This window comes from Trichomycterus rosablanca, chromosome 14 (assembly GCF_030014385.1).
Source record: "Trichomycterus rosablanca isolate fTriRos1 chromosome 14, fTriRos1.hap1, whole genome shotgun sequence".
In the NCBI taxonomy this organism is placed as follows: Eukaryota; Metazoa; Chordata; class Actinopteri; order Siluriformes; family Trichomycteridae; genus Trichomycterus; species Trichomycterus rosablanca.
In genome coordinates this window covers 25,651,966-25,673,843 of record NC_086001.1, presented here as the reverse complement: position 1 = coordinate 25,673,843, position 21,878 = coordinate 25,651,966, and the positions used below count along the sequence as shown (strand labels likewise).

General features: G+C 29.8%; 1 pseudogene; it reads right to left on the bottom strand.

Annotated features, from left to right (window-relative positions):
* LOC134326770 (zinc finger protein 850-like) overlaps nucleotides 1-21,878 on the bottom strand; it is a 267,899-nt pseudogene that overhangs the window by 132,950 nt on the left and 113,071 nt on the right.

Sequence of the window (21,878 nt, the reverse complement as noted above, 5' to 3'; positions counted from 1 at the left end):
TAAAAGATTAAAAAATGTCCTGTAAAAAATAAAACAGAGATTGCAGCCTGGAGCAATTCATAAATGCATGAAAAACTGTTTCCCTCTTTGAACAGAAAGGACATTCATGTGACACTTTAGGGTTTATTTTACAAATAAAAGAGTTTAGTGACACAATTCCATATAAAATCCTCCACTGTATATCTGCACTCTTTTTGGTTAAAGGTGGTTTATACAGTGCCCTCCATTCTGGTTTAAAATCATTATTAAAACCCGGAACACTTCTCCATGGAGTGTCCACCCTTATATTCAGTTTTGTCTTATTTAAAACCTTTACACATGCTCTGTATAGGAGTTTTCCGGACACACTATGAATGTCCATGTCCCCTTCACCTCTACATTGCAGAAGGGGACCCCATATCCATCCAGGTTTGGAATGATGTTTAACTGGGGGAATGTTCCTTCATCTGCAGTGTTGCTTTCATCTGTTGTATATTCCAGAAGTAAAGTTCGTTCTTCTGCTGTAAGGGTAGATCTTCAGTGTTGCAGGAGGTTGTTCACAACACGCAGAGACCTTAGTCCCAAACATGCCGCCAAGTTCTCCGCTCTTGAAAAGTCTTTCCCTGAGACATCAACCAGATGTCGTAGTGTGATGATCTTTGATGTAACCAGAGTTCTAGACAGTTGGTAGCCATTTACACTGGAGATGTCAAGACGTGACCCATAGATCAGGGGTTCTCCTAGCAGCCCTTGTAGCACTCTGCTCCCTTTGTTTTCCGTTTTAAAATAATTCCAAATTTTAAAAAGTCCATAATAATCCACCAATGTCCAGCATTCTTGTATCCATTAAAAACAAGGCTCTGTCTAGACCCATTCCTCCTACTTTTTGTAGGATTCCATGAGCTGTTGCTCTCCAAACCAGATTCTTGGGTCCAGTGAGAAGGTTCTGTATAAACTGGAGGCGAAAGGCTGCAATTCGGCTGGCAAGGTGGACCAGCCCCTGTCCCCCTTCCTCCTTTGAAAGATAAAGCACACTTTGAGGGATCCAGTGCAGTCCATCCCAGAAAAAATCTACCAGCAGAGCCTGGATATTAGCGAGCAGATTTGGCGGTGGGTCTACACATGCCAGCCTATGCCACAGGGAAGATTATTGATCACCAATACTCGTCCTCTGTATGACATTTTTGGGATCAGTCGCTTCCACCGGTTCAGTCTGCCCTTTACACGCTCCATGGTGCCTTCCCAGTTTTTACTTAAAAACTCAGGGTTACCCAGGTAAACACCTAAGTATTTAAAACCACCTTTTCTCCACCTTAAGCCTCCTGGTAACGTCAGCTCCTCACCGTCCCATTCTCCAACTAACATGGCTTCACTTTTATCCCAGTTTATTTTAGCAGATGATAAAAGTTCAAAGTCTTTTAAGGTATCAGTTAAAACATTAACTTCCGTCTGTGTAGCCACCATTACAACAAGGTCATCTGCATATGCAGACAGACAAAGGAAATCACTGGACTGAGGTAAAGTAAATCCAGAAAGTTGTTTTCTTAGTTTGCATAAAAGTGGTTCAATTGCTAGGCTATACAGCATGCCTGATAGAGAACAACCTTGCCGAATGCCTCTGTATACTTTAAAAGGTGCACATAAACCACCATTAACCTTCAATATACTCTCAATGTCACAATATAAGATCTTGATCATAGCTATATAACCTGGGTTGAACCCAAAACCCTCCAGTACCTTCCACAGATATTCATGTTCAACCCTGTCAAAAGCTTTCTCCTGATCCAAAAGAATAAGACCAGTCTTTAAACCCAGTAGCCTAGAGACGTCCAGAACATTCCGAATTAGGTGTATGTTATCAACGATAGACCTGCCAGGCACACAGTGTGACTGGTCATGGTGGATGATTTGTTCCATTACCTTAGTTAGTCTTAAAGCTAATGTTTTTGAAAACAGCTTACAGTCAGTGCACAGTAGTGACACTGGGCGCCAGTTTTTCAGGTGTGTCAGGTCTCCTTTTTTTGGCAGCAGGGTCAGAACAGCTCTCCTGCAGCTCAGTGGGAGCTTCCCCTTTTTTACGCTGTCCTGAAGAACTTCCAACATGTCCTGCCAAAAGGCTTTATAGAATTCTACAGGAAGACCATCTATTACTGACACCCATCCATTCTCCATCTTTTGCAAAGCCTCATGGAGTTCTCTGAGCGTCAGCTCTGTTGCCATTTCTTCCGCCGTCTGTTCTGAAAGTTTTGGCAGGTCACAAAGGAAACTTTCCTCTATTACTGTTGCCACTGACCGATCACTGCTGTAAAGCTTCGAGTAGAAGCTGCCTGTTTGCTTGCGTATTTCCTTGGGCTCTGATACGAGATCCCCAGATTCTCCAGATTCAAAGCATGTATTATCCTTTTCTGTCCATTCTTTTGCTCAAGACCAAAGAAGAACTTGGATGGAGCATCCATTTCATTTGCATTTTTAAAACGTGAGCGGACCAGCGCCCCTTGTGCTGTAGTGTCTAGCAGGTCATTCATTATAACTTTTTTCTTTTTGATTGCTTCATTATGCCCTCCATTTCCTGTGGCCTCCAAACTTTGGAGTTCCACTATTTCTATCTCCAAGGCTTTCAATGATCTGATCATATCTTTAGTAACATTTAGAGTATATTGTTGACAGAATATTTTGATTTGTGTCTTTGCCACATCCCACCACTGCTGTAAAGAACTAAAAGACTCTTTTTCTGATTTAAAAACATTCCAAAAATAAATAAAAGACTCTAAAATTAGCATCCTCTAAAAGTGCATTGTTAAAGTGCCAATATGTGCTTCTGGGTTTAATTTTTATTCTTAGTGATATGGCACTGGACCATACTGTGGTCAGAGATGCTGACTGGAACGATAAAACACTTTGTAAAAAATGACATATGATGCTTGAAGGTGTAAAAACGATCTAATCTCGCCAGAGAGAGCGTGTTATTTATTGTGTGGACCCATGTGTGTTGTTTTTGCTCTTTATGTAAAAATCTCCATACATCACTTAACTCATTAGTCTCAGTCATCTCCCGTAGGCGCTTTCGGGAGGCTACATGAGGTTCTTCATGATTCCTATCCAAATTGTCCACTGTGCAATTAAAATCTCCACCCATAATTAGAAGCTCAGCAGTGCTACAACTAGCAATAACATCATTTAATTTGTCTAAAAACACAATCCTCGCCACTGCACTGGTGGGAGCGTACACACAGATAATTCTCATTCTCAAAAAATGTTTTCACTTTTAAAATCCTTCCATTTAAAATTTCTTCAACTTCATAGGAATCAGGAATAAAATTATGAGCAAATAACTGGGTATTTTCAACTGCGTTTACATTTACTGCATCTGCTTTAATGTCAATTTGGTATATAAAGTGGAAGATTGATGTTTATAATGACTTGTTAATAGGTCGTTCTTGTTAACACACAGTACATTATATTAGCATACATTACATAATGCCATATCATTAAGTAGTAGAGACAATATACAGTACAGAGATTAAAGAGGTTTTTTTATGTTTTGTTTTTTGCATAAACTAATCTCCCTTCACTTTCCTGAGGATTCATAATAATAATCATTTTGGCTAAACACTAAGTCATGTGCTGGATTCATAAGGTTTACCTGCACTGAATGAACAGATTGATAAACACACTACCGTACCAAAAACATTATAGTGCAGGTACATGAAAAAGCATTCATTCATCTCTTATTTCATGAGTGATTAATAATTGATTCCTACATGTAATACATTAATGAATTCATTATTAATATGCACTAGTTCATTTTGTCTAATGTAAGTGGTGGACAAGGTACACAAACCATGTAGTTGAGTTAAAGTAGAGATATACAAGTTATAATATTACTCCAGTAAAAGTAGTAGTAAAAGTAAAAATACTCTTTACCTCCACTAAAGTACTAAACTAAATTTACCTTCAAATGTACTTGTGTGAAAGTAAAAGTATAATGATTTATTATGGCTCTAATGTTTTATGATCATTTCTGTAACAAGACTCTTGATTAATCAACTCATTTTAGGTAAAAAGTCTCTAGTGTCATTAATTAAGCTTAACTGACTAAGCTAAATTGGGTTATACCTATTAATTAAGATAAACATGTAACATTTAGTGCTGAGCAAATGCTAAACAATAACAGTATTAAGTATATTAATGACATTAAATTCATATTTTTTTAAAAACAAAGCAACATACAGTGAAAATGCTTGATAAGTAGTGGAAATGAATGGGGCTCTATGGGTTGTTTGGAACTATACAGAGCTCCACAACCCGGAAGCTGCACAGAAAATATGTCCCGCCCCCTTTCCAACGGTTCCCTATGGGAATGTCGCCACTCTGTTCTCTCTACCGCTCTGAATATCGCTCTTACTCACACTCACTACGCTCCGCACACTCAAACACTCACAGCCGCGCATGCGCGCGCACACACACACACACACACACACACACACACACACACACACACACAGAGAGAGAGAGAGAGAGAGAGAGAGAGAGAGAGAACAGGATCATATCAGTTACACTTCTGCTGAACTAAAGGAGAGAGAGAGATGGCCTGGTCAGGGTCAAGGTGGGTCCGTCTTTACATGCTGGGCAGAGCGCTGATTTATTGGAGGAAATCATTTATTATTTAGTTTGGTTTTAAATAAAACACAAACACATATTATTGTAATTCCTTATCCTTTTTTCTTAGTAGAGATGCTACACTTCTGGAAAACTGGAAATTTCGAGACTTTAAGCCAGATTCTGGACTTTTATATAATTTTAAACGTTTATTAGCGTAATACACTATATATTTTTGTTAAGTTATACATATTAATGTTACAGTAAAAGTCTAATAAAGCCACATTTAGTAATTTGCTAATGGTTTATAGTAGACCTACATAAAATTCACTTTATACACAGAAAATTAAAAACAAAATGATAAAAATAAATTACTGCAATAATTATTATTAAAATTTAAAATAAACATCTGTAACCTAATAATGTGTCTGTGGATCCCTACAGCTTAATAGTAATTTATTTTATTTATTGGACGGGTGGGGGCGGGACCCAAGTGAACCGGATCACATTACTGAGTGACTGACTCATAAAATGAACCGGATTTACCACCACTAAATGTATACATGTGATAAGTTAGTTATTTACAATAGCGCTGTAGTTACAACACAGAAACAACCACAACACACACAAACACAGGTTACCTAGCAACTAACACTTAAACCAATCCACACAAACACTATAGTTATTACTCGAGTTATTACCATCAAGCAAATGTAAAGCATATTTCTATATGAAGAGCATCTGTTTCCAGATAATATACACTGAGGTTTAAAGCATAATGGAAAGGGTTCAGTAATTGTGGTAGTAGTAGTAGTGGTAGTAGTTTAAAAGTGACAGTAAGTCTGTGTCTGTTTCTGTTGCTTATTCTGAATTTTGTTTGTTTGTAAACTGCACTCAAAAAAACAAAGAATTGGCATTCGTTCTTGTTAAGCAAACAAATCAAATTGATATTAATTGATTTGACCCATTTTTAAAATGTACTTAAAATATCTGTGTTAATACAACGTAATTATCCTAATTGTTAAATTGACCTAAATCAATCAACTGAAATAAAAGAGAATAAATTGAGTTTATCCAACTCTCGCGAGGTTTTAAGTTCATTGAACAAAAAATATTACTTTTGATTAACTTAAAAAAGTTAAGTAATTGTGCAGAAAACCCCTCCCATAAACGTGTAAGTCCGCCCCTTTTCAGCTAATTTTCTTGTCTTAGTGTAGCCATTTTTTCTTGTGTTCAAATTACTTTTTACTTTTAATTTAAGGCTTTTTGTAAAAGTAAACTTGTCTTTCTCGAATATCTTTTGGAAAGTAGAACCTTTGTTAAACTAAGTCGACGAACTTTATTCCCCCGACTGTGCTGTGTTTGAGTAGCATGTACACCAGTCTGACGGAGCTTTTTCATCTTTCATCCGTTAACCCAACTCCAGTCTAATGTTGGTAAGTGTTGTACTTTACTTAACAATTTTGTTTAAAATAAATTATTTTAATGTTGACACTAAATAAATAATCAAACAGCGCTGCTTTATTTGCCGTATTTAGGCTACATGCTAGCATGCTAGCCTTCATACGAAGCAAAGAGTGTGCTGGCTTGCTTTATTGTAATCCTTAAATGAACGCTATTAATGTTGATATTAATATTTTTGTTTCTTGTTTCTTTGTTTTGTTTTAGAGAGCTGCCAGCCAAATGTTAAGAAATCAGCTCGCCGTGTGAAACAGTACAGGTTCATGGTTACTGTAAAGAGCTGTTTGTGCGTTCATACAGTCTGTACAGTTTTTAATGTTTCCTTGACATGTTGTATTTTAAGTAAATACTTCTGAAGTGAAATAAAAAAGAGAAGAATTTTATGATTGTCTGTTTTTCTATAAATAAACATTTCTAATTGATATTTAAAATGTATTTAACAAACTATTTTAAACTATTTTTTTTAATTGAGCTCAAGATAAGTAGAATTATTGGGAAAAGCAGTTGGTATAACAAAAAAAAGAGTTTAATCAACTTGCCATTTATGTGTAATAACTTAATGTTTTAAAATCACAAGTTAAATCAACAAAATTAACTAAATTGTTACATCAATTTTAGTACAATTAGTAGAACCAACATAAGTAAAATAAGTTAAATCAACATGGTACATTAGGTTTGGAACAACTTAAATGAAATAAGTTGCATCAACTTAAGGAAAATAAGTTGGACTAGAAAATCTTGTCCAGATTACCTTAATGAGTTGAGTTAAACTTAACAGATCAAATTAAGTTTAGACTACTTAAATAAATTGTGTTGGATAAACAAAATTGCTTTATGTCCAAAGAAATAAATACAATTGTGTGGAAATACTTTCCATAATTCAATTAAGTTCAGCCAACGAATTTTTTTTTTGAGTGTGTGATGTATTTTATGGTGATGAAAATTCTACAGAAAGGTTAGTGAATTTCATCAGTACATCAGTACATTCACCCAAAGTAAGAACTAAAGTAGGCACACTATACACCACGTTCCAAATTATTATGCAATTGATATTTTTCTCAGATTTTTCTAAATGGTCGATGCAAATGACAGTCAGTATAATTTTCAAGTCATCAACCGTTCAAAAATAAAAAAAACTCAAAATGCACTGTTCCAAATTATTATGCACAACAGAGTTCCCAAATATTTTATAGGTTGTAGAGAACTGAAAATAGTCATTTGTTGAATTGGCAGGTCACATTCACTGAAATCAAAAGATATTATTTGTGAGTTTTTGGAGAGTTTCTGCTTGAATTTCTTTGCAGGACGTCAGAATAGCCTCCCAGAGCTGCTGTTTTGATGAGAACTGCCTCCCACCATAATATATCTTTTGCTTGAGTATACTCCAAAGGTTCTCAATAGGGTTAAGGTCAGGGATCTTGGTGGCCACACCACGAGTTTCTCTCCTTTTATGCCCATAGCAGCCAATGACACAGAGGTCATCTTTGCAGCATGAGATTTGTCATGCATGAAGATGATTTTGCTGCAGAAAGGCACGGTTCTTCTTTATGTACCAGTGGTCAGTCAGAAACTCTATATACTTTGCCACGGTAATTTTCACACCTTCAGGAACCCTGAAGGCCCTTCACCTCCTTGCTGACATCGCAGCCTTGTTGGGACATGGTGACCATCCACTATTCCATCCATCTGGACCATCCAGGGTTGCACGGTACTCATCATGTATGTCTGGGCCCACTGCAACCGTTTCTGCTTGTGAGCACTGGTTAGGGGTGGCCGAATAGTAGGTTTATGCACAACTGCAAGCCTCTGGAGGATCCTACACCTTGAGGTTCGCTGGACTCCAGAGGCACCAGCAGCTTCAAATAGCTGTTTGCTGGTTTGTAATGGCATTTTAGCAGCTGCTCTCTTAATCCGATGAATTTGTCTGGCAGAAACCTTCCTCATTCTGCCTTTATCTGCACGAACCCGTCTGTGCACTGAATCAGCCACTAATCTCTTCACAGTACGAAGATCAGGCTTAAGTTTTCGTGAAATATCAAATGTTTTCATACCTTGTCCAAGGCATTGCACTATTTGACGCTTTTCGGCAGCAGAGAGATCCTTTTTCTTTCCCATATTGCTTGAAACCTGTGGCCTGCTTAATAATGTGGAACAGCCTTCTTAAGTAGTTTTCCTTTAAATGGCAAACTAATTATCACGTGTCTGAGATTGATTTCAGTGATCCAAAGAGCCATGAGACACAATACCATCCATGAGTTAAATTGAGAAACAAAAAATGTAATCTTTATGACACTTAAATCCAATTTGCATAATAATTAGGAATGCGGTATATGAGTTTTTTTAACCATATCACCCAGCCCTACTGGAAGTGATGCTTAATTTAATGGACATTTAGTAATATTTGTACCTTAAATTTCCTGAGTGTCTGCAAAACAAGTGTGTTCTTATGTATCCCGAGTGAATATCATTATCGCTAAGATATCATGATATTTTTTAAAGGCCATATCGCCCACCCCTAGTGTTGTGTGCATACTGCACACTTCTGTACTGAAAGCGCTGCGTACTTCCTCCAATCTAGTACAGACTCTGTTAGTATGCGATTCTGGATGCAGCTAATGTTTCTCTCCAGTGTGAATGCGCTGGTGTGTTTTGAGAGCACTCTGTTGATTAAAGCTCTTTCCACAATGTGAGCACTGATATGGTTTCTCTCCAGTGTGAATGCGCTGGTGTGTTTTGAGAGCACTTTGTTGATTAAAGCTCTTTCCACAATGTGAGCACTGATACGGTTTCTCTCCAGTGTGAATGCGCTGGTGTGTTTTGAAAGCACTCTGTTGATTAAAACTCTTCCCACAATGTGAGCACTGATACGGTTTCTCTCCAGTGTGAATGCGCTGGTGGATTTTGAAATGACTCTGTTGATTAAAACTCTTCCCACACTGTGAGCACTGATACGGTTTCTCTCCAGTGTGAATGCGCTGGTGGATTTTGAGATGACTCAGTTGAATAAAACTCTTCCCACACTGTGAGCACTGATACGGTTTCTCTCCAGTGTGAATGCGCTGGTGTATTTTAACCTCACTCTTTGTATTAAAACTCTTTCCACACTGTGAGCACTGATATGGTTTCTCTCCGGTGTGAATGCGCTGGTGGGTTATGAGATCATTCTTTGTATTAAAACCCCTACCACATTGTGAGCACTGATACGGTTTCTCTCCAGTGTGAATGTGCTGGTGTTTTTTCAGATCACTCTTTGTATTAAAACCCTTCCCACACTGTGAGCACTGATACGGTTTCTCTCCACTGTGAATGCGCTGGTGTGTTTTGAGATGACCCTGTTGATTAAAACTTTTTCCACACTGTGAGCACTGATACGGTTTCTCTCCAGTGTGAATGTGCTGGTGTTTTTTCAGATCACTCTTTGTATTAAAACCCTTCCCACACTGTGAGCACTGATACGGTTTCTCTCCACTGTGAATGCGCTGGTGTGTTTTGAGATGACCCTGTTGATTAAAACTCTTCCCACACTGTGAGCACTGATACGGTTTCTGTCCACTGTGAATGCGCTGGTGTATTTTGAGCTCACTCTTTGTATTAAAACTCTTTCCACACTGTGAGCACCGATATGGTTTCTCTCCAGTGTGAATGCGCTGGTGTATTTTGAGCTTACTCTGTGCATTAAAACGCTTCCCACACTGTGAGCAGAAATACGGTTTTTCTCCAGTGTGAATGCGCTGGTGTTTTTTTAGATCACTCTGTGTAATAAAACTCTTTCCACACTGTGAGCACTGATATGGTTTCTCTCCAGTGTGGATGCGCTGGTGTATTTTGAGAAAACTCAGGAACCTGAAGCTCTTCCCACACTGTGAGCAGACGTTTCCTTCTTCCTGTGTGGGACTGAGAGAGGTGTTAATGCTGACAGTACCAGAGGACGTTTGCTGATTACTGGAGCTTCTGGTGGGCGTCAGATCCTCATGTTCAGTCTTAATCTTCACCAGAGTCTCATATTTATCATGGTTGCAGCTCTTGATGTGATTGTGGAGCTGATTTTGGGTTGTAGAGGAACGTGGACACGAGGAGCAGCAGAAATCCTTGTTCAGTTCTGAAGCAGAAAATAATCAAATACATTTATAACATTATAAATAATCAAATACATTTATAACATTATAAATAATCAAATACATTTATAACATTATAAATAATCAAATACATTTATACCATTATAAATAATCAAATACATTTATAACATTATAAATAATCAAATACATTTATAACATTATAAATAATCAAAGACATTTATAACATTATAAATAATCAAATACATTTATAACATTATAAATAATCAAATACATTTATAACATTATAAATAATCAAATACATTTATAACATTATAAATAATCAAATACATTTATAACATTATAAATAATCAAATACATTTATAACATTATAAATAATCAAATACATTTATACCATTATAAATAATCAAATACATTTATAACATTATAAATAATCAAATACATTTATAACATTATAAATAATCAAATACATTTATAACATTATAAATAATCAAATACATTTAAAACATTATAAATAATCAAATACATTCATAACATTATAAATAATCAAATACATTTATAACATTATAAATAATCAAATACATTTATAACATTATAAATAATCAAATACATTTATAACATTATAAATAATCAAATACATTTATAACATTATAAATAATCAAATACATTTATAACATTATAAATAATCAAATACATTTATAACATTATAAATAATCAAATACATTTATAACATTATAAATAATCAAATACATTTATAACATTATAAATAATCAAATACATTTATAACATTATGAATAATAAAATACATTTATAACATTATAAATAATCAAATACATTTATAACATTATAAATAATCAAATACATGTATAACATTATGAATAATAAAATACATTTATAACATTATAAATAATCAAATACATTTATAACATTATAAAAAATTAAATACATTTAACATTATGAATAATAAAATACATTTATAACATTATAAATAATCAAATACATTTATAACATTATAAAAAATTAAATACATTTAACATTATGAATAATAAAATACATTTATAACATTATAAATAATCAAATACATTTATAACATTATAAATAATCAAAGACATTTATAACATTATAAATAATCAAATACATTTATAACATTATAAATAATCAAATACATTTATAACATTATAAATAATCAAATACATTTATAACATTATAAATAATCAAATACATTTATAACATTATAAATAATCAAATACATTTATACCATTATAAATAATAAAATACATTTATAACATTATAAATAATCAAATACATTTAAAACATTATAAATAATCAAATACATTCATAACATTATAAATAATCAAATACATTTATAACATTATAAATAATCAAATACATTTATAACATTATAAATAATCAAATACATTTATAACATTATAAATAATCAAATACATTTATAACATTATAAATAATCAAATACATTTATAACATTATAAATAATCAAATACATTTATAACATTATAAATAATCAAATACATTTATAACATTATAAATAATCAAATACATTTATAACATTATAAATAATCAAATACATTTATACCATTATAAATAATAAAATACATTTATAACATTATAAATAATCAAATACATTTATAACATTATAAATAATCAAATACATTTATAACATTATAAATAATAATATACATTTATAACATTATAAATAATCAAATACATTTATAACATTATAAATAATCAAATACATTTATAACATTATAAATAATCAAATACAATTATAACACTATAAAAAATCAAACGCATTTATAACATTATAAATAATAAACACATTTATAACATTATAAATAATCAAATACATTTATAACATTATAAATAATCAAATACATTTATAACATTATAAATAATCAAATACATTTATAACATTATAAATAATCAAATACATTTATAACACTATAAAAAATCAAATACATTTATAACATTATAAATAATCAAATACATTTATAACACTATAAAAAATCAAACACATTTATAACATTATAAATAATCAAATACATTTATAACATTATAAATAATCAAATACATTTATAACACTATAAAAAATCAAACACATTTATAACATTATAAATAATCAAATACATTTATAACATTATAAATAATCAAATACATTTATAACATTATAAATAATCAAATACATTTATAACATTATAAATAATCAAATACATTTATAACATTATAAATAATCAACAACATTTATAACATTATAAAAAATCAAACGCATTTATAACATTATAAATAATAAACACATTTATAACATTATAAATAATCAAATACATTTATAACATTATAAATAATCAAAAACATTTATAACATTATAAATAATCAAATACATTTATAACACTATAAAAAAATCAAATACATTTATAACATTATAAATAATCAAATACATTTATAACACTATAAAAAATCAAACACATTTATAACATTATAAATAATCAAATACATTTATAACATTATAAATAATCAAATACATTTATAACATTATAAATAATCAAATACATTTATACCATTATAAATAATAATATACATTTATAACATTATAAATAATAATATACATTTATAACATTATAAATAATCAAATACATTTATAACATTATAAATAATAATATACATTTATAACATTATAAATAATAATATACATTTATAACATTATAAATAATCAAATACATTTATAACACTATAAAAAATCAAATACATTTATAACATTATAAATAATCATATACATTTATAACATTATAAATAATAATATACATTTATAACATTATAAATAATCAAATACATTTATAACACTATAAATAATCATATACATTTATAACATTATAAATAATCAAATACATTTATAACATTATAAATAATCATATACATTTATAACATTATAAATAATAATATACATTTACAACATTATAAATAATCAAATACATTTATAACATTATAAATAATCATATACATTTATAACATTATAAATAATCATATACATTTATAACATTATAAATAATCAAATACATTTATAACACTATAAAAAATCAAATACATTTATAACATTATAAATAATCATATACATTTATAACATTATAAATAATAATATACATTTATAACATTATAAATAATAATATACATTTATAACATTATAAATAATCAAATACATTTATAACACTATAAAAAATAAAATACATTTATAACATTATAAATAATCATATACATTTATAACATTATAAATAATCAAATACATTTATAACATTATAAATAATCAAATACATTTATAACATTATAAATAATCAAATACATTTATAACATTATAAATAATAATATACATTTACAACATTATAAAAAATCAAATACATTTATAACATTATAATCAAATACATTTATAACATTATAAATAATCAAATACATTTATAACATTATAAATAATCAAATACATTTATAACATTATAAATAATCAAATACATTTATAACATTATAAATAATAATATACATTTATAACATTATAAATAATCAAATACATTTATAACATTATAAATAATCAAATACATTTATAACATTATAAATAATCAAATACATTTATAACATTATAAATAATAATATACATTTATAACATTATAAATAATAATATACATTTATAACACTATAAAAAATCAAACACATTTATAACATTATAAATATAAACACATTTATAACATTATAAATAATCAAATACATTTATAACATTATAAATAATCAAATACATTTATAACATTATAAATAATCAAATACATTTATAACACTATAAATAATCAAATACATTTATAACATTATAAATAATCAAATACATTTATAACATTATAAATAATCAAATACATTTATAACATTATAAATAATCATATACATTTATAACACTATAAAAAATCAAACACATTTATAACATTATAAATATAAACACATTTATAACACTATAAATAATCAAATACATTTATAACATTATAAATAATCAAATACATTTATAACATTATAAATAATCAAATACATTTATAACATTATAAATAATCATATACATTTATAACATTATAAATAATCAAATACATTTATAACATTATAAATAATCAAATACATTTATAACATTATAAATAATCATATACATTTATAACACTATAAAAAATCAAACACATTTATAACATTATAAATATAAACACATTTATAACATTATAAATAATCAAATACATTTATAACATTATAAATAATCAAATACATTTATAACATTATAAATAATCAAATACATTTATAACACTATAAAAATCAAATACATTTATAACATTATAAATAATCAAATACATTTATAACACTATAAAAAATCAAACACATTTATAACATTATAAATAATCAAATACATTTATAACATTATAAATAATCAAATACATTTATAACATTATAAATAATCAAATACATTTATAACATTATAAATAATCAAATACATTTATAACATTATAAATAATCAAATACATTTATAACATTATAAATAATCAAATACATTTATAACATTATAAATAATAAAATACATTTATAACATTATAAATAATCAAATACATTTATAACACTATAAAAAATCAAACACATTTATAACATGATAAATAATAAATACATTTATAACATTATAAATAATCAAATACATTTATAACATTATAAATAATCAAATACATTTATAACATTATAAATAATCAAATACATTTATAACATTATAAATAATCAAATACATTTATAACATTATAAATAATCAAATACATTTATAACATTATAAATAATCAAATACATTTATAACACTATAAAAAATCAAATACATTTATAACATTATAAATAATCAAATACATTTATAACACTATAAAAAATCAAACACATTTATAACATTATAAATAATCAAATACATTTATAACATTATAAATAATCAAATACATTTATAACATTATAAATAATCAAATACATTTATAACATTATAAATAATCAAATACATTTATAACATTATAAATAATCAAATACATTTATAACATTATAAATAATCAAATACATTTATAACATTATAAATAATCAAATACATTTATAACATTATAAATAATCAAATACATTTATAACACTATAAAAAATCAAACACATTTATAACATGATAAATAATAAATACATTTATAACATTATAAATAATCAAATACATTTATAACATTATAAATAATCAAATACATTTATAACATTATAAATAATCAAATACATTTATAACATTATAAATAATCAAATACATTTATAACATTATAAATAATCAAATACATTTATAACATTATAAATAATCAAATACATTTATAACATTATAAATAATCAAATACATTTATAACATTATAAATAATCAAATACATTTATAACATTATAAATAATCAATTACATTTATAACATTATAAATAATCAAATACATTTACAACATTATAAATAATCAAAGACATTTATAACATTATAAATAATCAATAGTTAGTAATTGTTAAACTGAGATCTGATGCTAAAGTCCTGTAACGTGATTCATCCTGCATTCATCATTTCCTGCTCACACTGATCTGCATGAGCACAATACAAGCTTTCACTGTATGATGCTTCATCCCAGGTTCCTCTGATTCTATTCAATCCAAATCTTATTTTACTCAAGATAAAAAAGATCTTACTGAGTTCATCTTTATCTTCAGGTTCTTCCTTCTTCACAGGCTTCATCTGGAAACCTCCACACTGTTGGTCCTCTGGGGTGAGGTGTTCCTCAGAGGTGACGTGTTCCACAGGGATCGAGGTTCTTTCACCTGAAATCTCTTTGTTTTGTGAAGAAAAAAAATAAGTTTGTTATTGTTGGTAGTAACGACCAACATCTTTATTAAGCACTTAAGTTAGAACTAACAGACACGTACTTCTATACTATCTGTCAAAAACACGACCTATAAACCTTTGTTCAAACAGGGTTTCAGCAGATTTAATAATAATAATAATAACAATACAACCCCAAATCAGAAAAAGTTGGGACAGTATGGAAAAAGCGAATAATAATATAAACACAGACTTTGACTTTTATTTGATGTCAGACAGGATGAAGCTGAGATGTTTCATCATTTATCTGCTCAACTTCATTTCATTTATTAATAAACATCCATTCCTGCATTTCAGGCCTGAAACACTTTCTAAAAAAAAAAGGAGGAGAGTTAAGATCTGGATGGAAGGTGCAGACTCATCTCTCCAGGACCATCAGCACAAACAGTCACGTATATATTGAATATATCAGCTTATATACTCGACTTTATTTCTTCTCATTCATTACCCAATCATTCAGCCACTTGTATTCACCTGGCATTACTCTGTAATTATATACTAGTGTAAACACGGTACAGTCAGCATGATCTGTTTAATCTTCTTTATCTTCTGTCTCCTCATTTCACTCACCTGCTCACTTATGCACTAAATATACAAAAATATTACAAGAAATTTAGACACGACCAAATTAGGAGAAATGATTTTGCTCAAGTCTTACTGAGTTCATCTTTATCTTCAGGTTCTTCTTTCTTCACAGGCTTCATCTGGAAACCTCCACACTGTTGGTCCTCTGAGAAGAGCAGTTCCACAGAAGCCACAAGTTCTGCAGGGATTAAAGTGACTTCACCTGAAATTCATCAATATGAGAAGAAGAATCTCAACAACTGGAGGAAACTGAAGGTTGTGGGTTTGGTTCCTGATCATAAATAAATCCTAGTTAGATTAAAACTTAAATCCAAACTGTAATGTACTGTACCACACTGTACTGTACTGTACCACACTGTCTGGTGAAAAAGTGTCATCATGCTCCAAATTTACTTACAGAAAAAATCATCATCATCATCATCATCCTCCTTTTGTATTATTTTCTTCTGAAATTCTTCGTCTCCCTCTTCTGCTGACTGCATTATTAAAGATCTAACAGACAGACAGACTATTCAGCTATAAACATCTATCTTTTAATGTACATATTACAAATTTAGTTAAAAAGCTTAAAGCAAAACTTGGTTTTTATTTTAGAAACAAATCATGTTTTACATTCAGTGCTAAAAAGAAACTTGTAGAAGCTACTTTTCTGTCTGTGATTGATTATGGTGACATATTGTACATGCATGCTGCATCCCACATATTGCGACATGTGGATTCAGTGTATCATGCTTCATTACGCTTCATTACAAATTCCAAGTCCCTTACTCATCACTGTATCCTTTATAATTTAGTTGGTTGGACATCCCTTACAATTCGTAGACAACAGCATTGGTATATTTTTATCTATAAAGCAATACTTGGCAAACTTCCAATGTATCTTTGTAATCTCCTGTTTGTTAGCTCTGGTCCATATCAGCTTCGCTCTAATAAGTGGTTGCTTTTTAATGTACCACGAGTGTCAACTGAATTAGGAAAAACTGCATTCTCCTATTCGGCAGCTTGGGGATGGAATAAAATACAAAAAGTGCTCAAAATAGAAACACTTATGTCCTTAAATAGATTTAAAGCTATCTTAAAGGATGTAGTGATGGAGACTTGTACTTGTTTTTCTTGAGACTCTTTGTATTTTTATATTGTGTTCTATTTATTATATTGCACATGTTTAATTATTTAAAATGTAAATTGTTTTAAGATGTTGTTAATTCTTGTTTTGTGGTTTGGCTGCAACCTTGGCCAGGTCTCTCTTGTAAAAGAGATTTTGAATCTCAATGGGACCTCCTGGTTAAATAAAGGTTAAATAAAAAAACAAAAAAAAACAAAGTTCAACTATAAACAAAGTTCACCTGTAAACAAAGTTCAACTATAAACAAAGTTCACCTGTAAACAAAGTTCAACTGTAAACAAAGTTCACCTGTAAACAAAGTTCAACTGTAAACAAAGTTCAACTATAAACAAAGTTAACCTGTAAACAAAGTTCAACTGTAAACAAAGTTCACCTGTAAACAAAGTTCAACTATAAACAAAGTTCACCTGTAAACAAAGTTCAACTATAAACAAAGTTCACCTGTAAACAAAGTTCAACTGTAAACAAAGTTCACCTGTAAACAAAGTTCAACTGTAAACAAAGTTCAACTATAAACAAAGTTAACCTGTAAACAAAGTTCAACTGTAAACAAAGTTCAACTGTAAACAAAGTTCAACTATAAACAAAGTTAACCTGTAAACAAAGTTCAACTGTAAACAAAGTTCACCTGTAAACAAAGTTCAACTATAAACAAAGTTCACCTGTAAACAAAGTTCAACTGTAAACAAAGTTCACCTGTAAACAAAGTTCAACTATAAACAAAGTTCACCTGTAAACAAAGTTCACCTGTAAACAAAGTTCAACTATAAACAAAGTTAACCTGTAAACAAAGTTCACCTGTAAACAAAGTTCAACTATAAACAAAGTTCACCTGTAAACAAAGTTCAACTGTAAACAAAGTTCAACTGTAAACAAAGTTCAACTATAAACAAAGTTAACCTGTAAACAAAGTTCAACTGTAAACAAAGTTCACCTGTAAACAAAGTTCAACTATAAACAAAGTTCACCTGTAAACAAAGTTCAACTGTAAACAAAGTTCAACTATAAACACAGTTCAACTGTAAACAAAGTTCAACTATAAACAAAGTTCAACTATAAACAAAGTTAACCTGTAAACAAAGTTCAACTATAAACACAGTTCAACTGTAAACAAAGTTCAACTATAAACAAAGTTCAACTGTAAACAAAGTTCAACTATAAACAAAGTTCAACTGTAAACAAAGTTCACCTGTAAACAAAGTTCAACTGTAAACAAAGTTCAACTATAAACAAAGTTAAACTGTAAACAAAGTTCAACTATAAACAAAGTTCAACTATAAACAAAGTTCACCTGTAAACAAAGTTCAACTGTAAACAAAGTTCACCTGTAAACAAAGTTCAACTATAAACAAAGTTCACCTGTAAACAAAGTTCAACTATAAACAAAGTTCACCTGTAAACAAAGTTCAACTGTAAACAAAGTTCACCTGTAAACAAAGTTCAACTGTAAACAAAGTTCAACTATAAACAAAGTTAACCTGTAAACAAAGTTCAACTGTAAACAAAGTTCAACTGTAAACAAAGTTCAACTATAAACAAAGTTAACCTGTAAACAAAGTTCAACTGTAAACAAAGTTCACCTGTAAACAAAGTTCAACTGTAAACAAAGTTCACCTGTAAACAAAGTTCAACTATAAACAAAGTTCACCTGTAAACAAAGTTCACCTGTAAACAAAGTTCAACTATAAACAAAGTTAACCTGTAAACAAAGTTCACCTGTAAACAAAGTTCAACTATAAACAAAGTTCACCTGTAAACAAAGTTCAACTGTAAACAAAGTTAACCTGTAAACAAAGTTCAACTGTAAACAAAGTTCACCTGTAAACAAAGTTCAACTGTAAACAAAGTTCACCTGTAAACAAAGTTCAACTATAAACAAAGTTAACCTGTAAACAAAGTTCACCTGTAAACAAAGTTCAACTATAAACAAAGTTCACCTGTAAACAAAGTTCAACTGTAAACAAAGTTCACCTGTAAACAAAGTTCAACTATAAACAAAGTTCACCTGTAAACAAAGTTCACCTGTAAACAAAGTTCAACTATAAACAAAGTTAACCTGTAAACAAAGTTCACCTGTAAACAAAGTTCAACTATAAACAAAGTTCACCTGTAAACAAAGTTCAACTGTAAACAAAGTTCAACTGTAAACAAAGTTCAACTATAAACAAAGTTAACCTGTAAACAAAGTTCAACTGTAAACAAAGTTCACCTGTAAACAAAGTTCAACTATAAACAAAGTTCACCTGTAAACAAAGTTTAACTGTAAACAAAGTTCAACTATAAACAAAGTTCACCTGTAAACAAAGTTCAACTATAAACACAGTTCAACTGTAAACAAAGTTCAACTATAAACAAAGTTCAACTGTAAACAAAGTTCACCTGTAAACAAAGTTCAACTGTAAACAAAGTTCAACTATAAACAAAGTTAAACTGTAAACAAAGTTCAACTATAAACAAAGTTCAACTATAAACAAAGTTCACCTGTAAACAAAGTTCACCTATCAACAAAGTTCAACCATAAACAAAGTTTAAAAATATCACGTGTTTATATAAAATTGTGAGATTTAATCATTTAGAAACTCAATCAGTTCCGCTCAATTGATTCATTTTGCTGGATCGGTTCAATGAATCGGTTCATCAGTACTGAATCATGTGTGATGCTAACAGTTAGCGGAGCAGCTAATAGTTTGTGTGTTTAAATAAAACTGGAGTTAAAACTCCTCAAATCCTCACAGTGATGTTTTATTATGAACTCTAGTTTTATTATTAATTAGAATGTGGTTATAATTAAATATAAGGGTTATAATTAAATACATATTTTACTTACAGATGAGGCTCTACAGTACAAACACAGCAGCTTCTTGTTCTTCTTATGATGTTTAATGGCGGTTGGCAGAACAACTTAAGACGCACCAGCGCCACCAACTGGACTGGAGTTGAACAGCAGCTTAGCAGTAAAACATCTCCATTAGCACATCTGTATTAGTGGTGTGCGATACTAAAAAAGTAAATACAGGGCCAGTATCGACGATATCGATCCGATACCGATACTTTGTACTTACTTTCATGTAGAGTAGAGCAGTGTATCATGATTTATGAGATGAATGTATCATCAATTTGCTTTGACTAATAAATGATTTTGTGTTTATTAGTTCATCATGTGCAGTGAAAACCCACTACAGTTTGTAGGTGAATAAAAAGTAATTTTATTAATGTAATAAACTTTAATGAAGTCTGGGGTTTTTTGTTGAGAAACAATTATATAATAAGAAACATAATTCCCCCTCTCATTGTACACTCTGGCTTTTTGTAAAATAAAGTACAGGAGAGTCTCCCACATATACATAGCGGCTCCCTGATTCACGCAAGTCAGATAAAATCTTCCGGAATCTAGAATGAGCGGCCAAGAGCGCACACACACACACACATGCACGAAGGTGACACAGACTTTATTAATACGATCGCGTATTACATCCTTTATCTGATATACAATCTAGCGCACTGTGTAAGGAACATAAATCAATTGTCTAATATGCTGTCTAGTGCACTAAGTAGGGAACATAAATCTATGATCGAAAATACAATCTAGTGCACTATGTAGGGAACATAATTAATTATGTAATACAGTATCTAGTGAACTGTGTAGGGAAAATAAACCAATTGTCTAATTTACTATCTAGTTCACTACGTAGGGAACATAAATTCATATCTAAAATACTATCTAGTGCACTATGTAAGGAACATAAATCCGTTATCTGATATCCAATTTAGTGCACTATGTAGGGAACCTAAATCCATTAACTAATATGCTATCTAGTGCACTATGTAAGAAACATAAGTCTGATATCTAGTACACTACCTAGTGCACTAAGTAAAAAACATAAATTATTTTCTAATATACAATGTAGTGCACTATGTAGGGAACATAAATCAATTATCTTTCACACTATCTAGAGCACTAAGTTGTACTCACGCGACGCGAACAGTTAGCTTAGTAGCTCAGTTAGCAGCTCCTAAAAGTTCTGTAATCACCCATATCCTTTGCTGTGTGTGAGAGGTTTTTAGCTTTTTTTTTTTTTTTTTTTTTTTTTTTTGGGGGGTGGGGGGGGTGGGGGGGGTGGCGTGTTGCA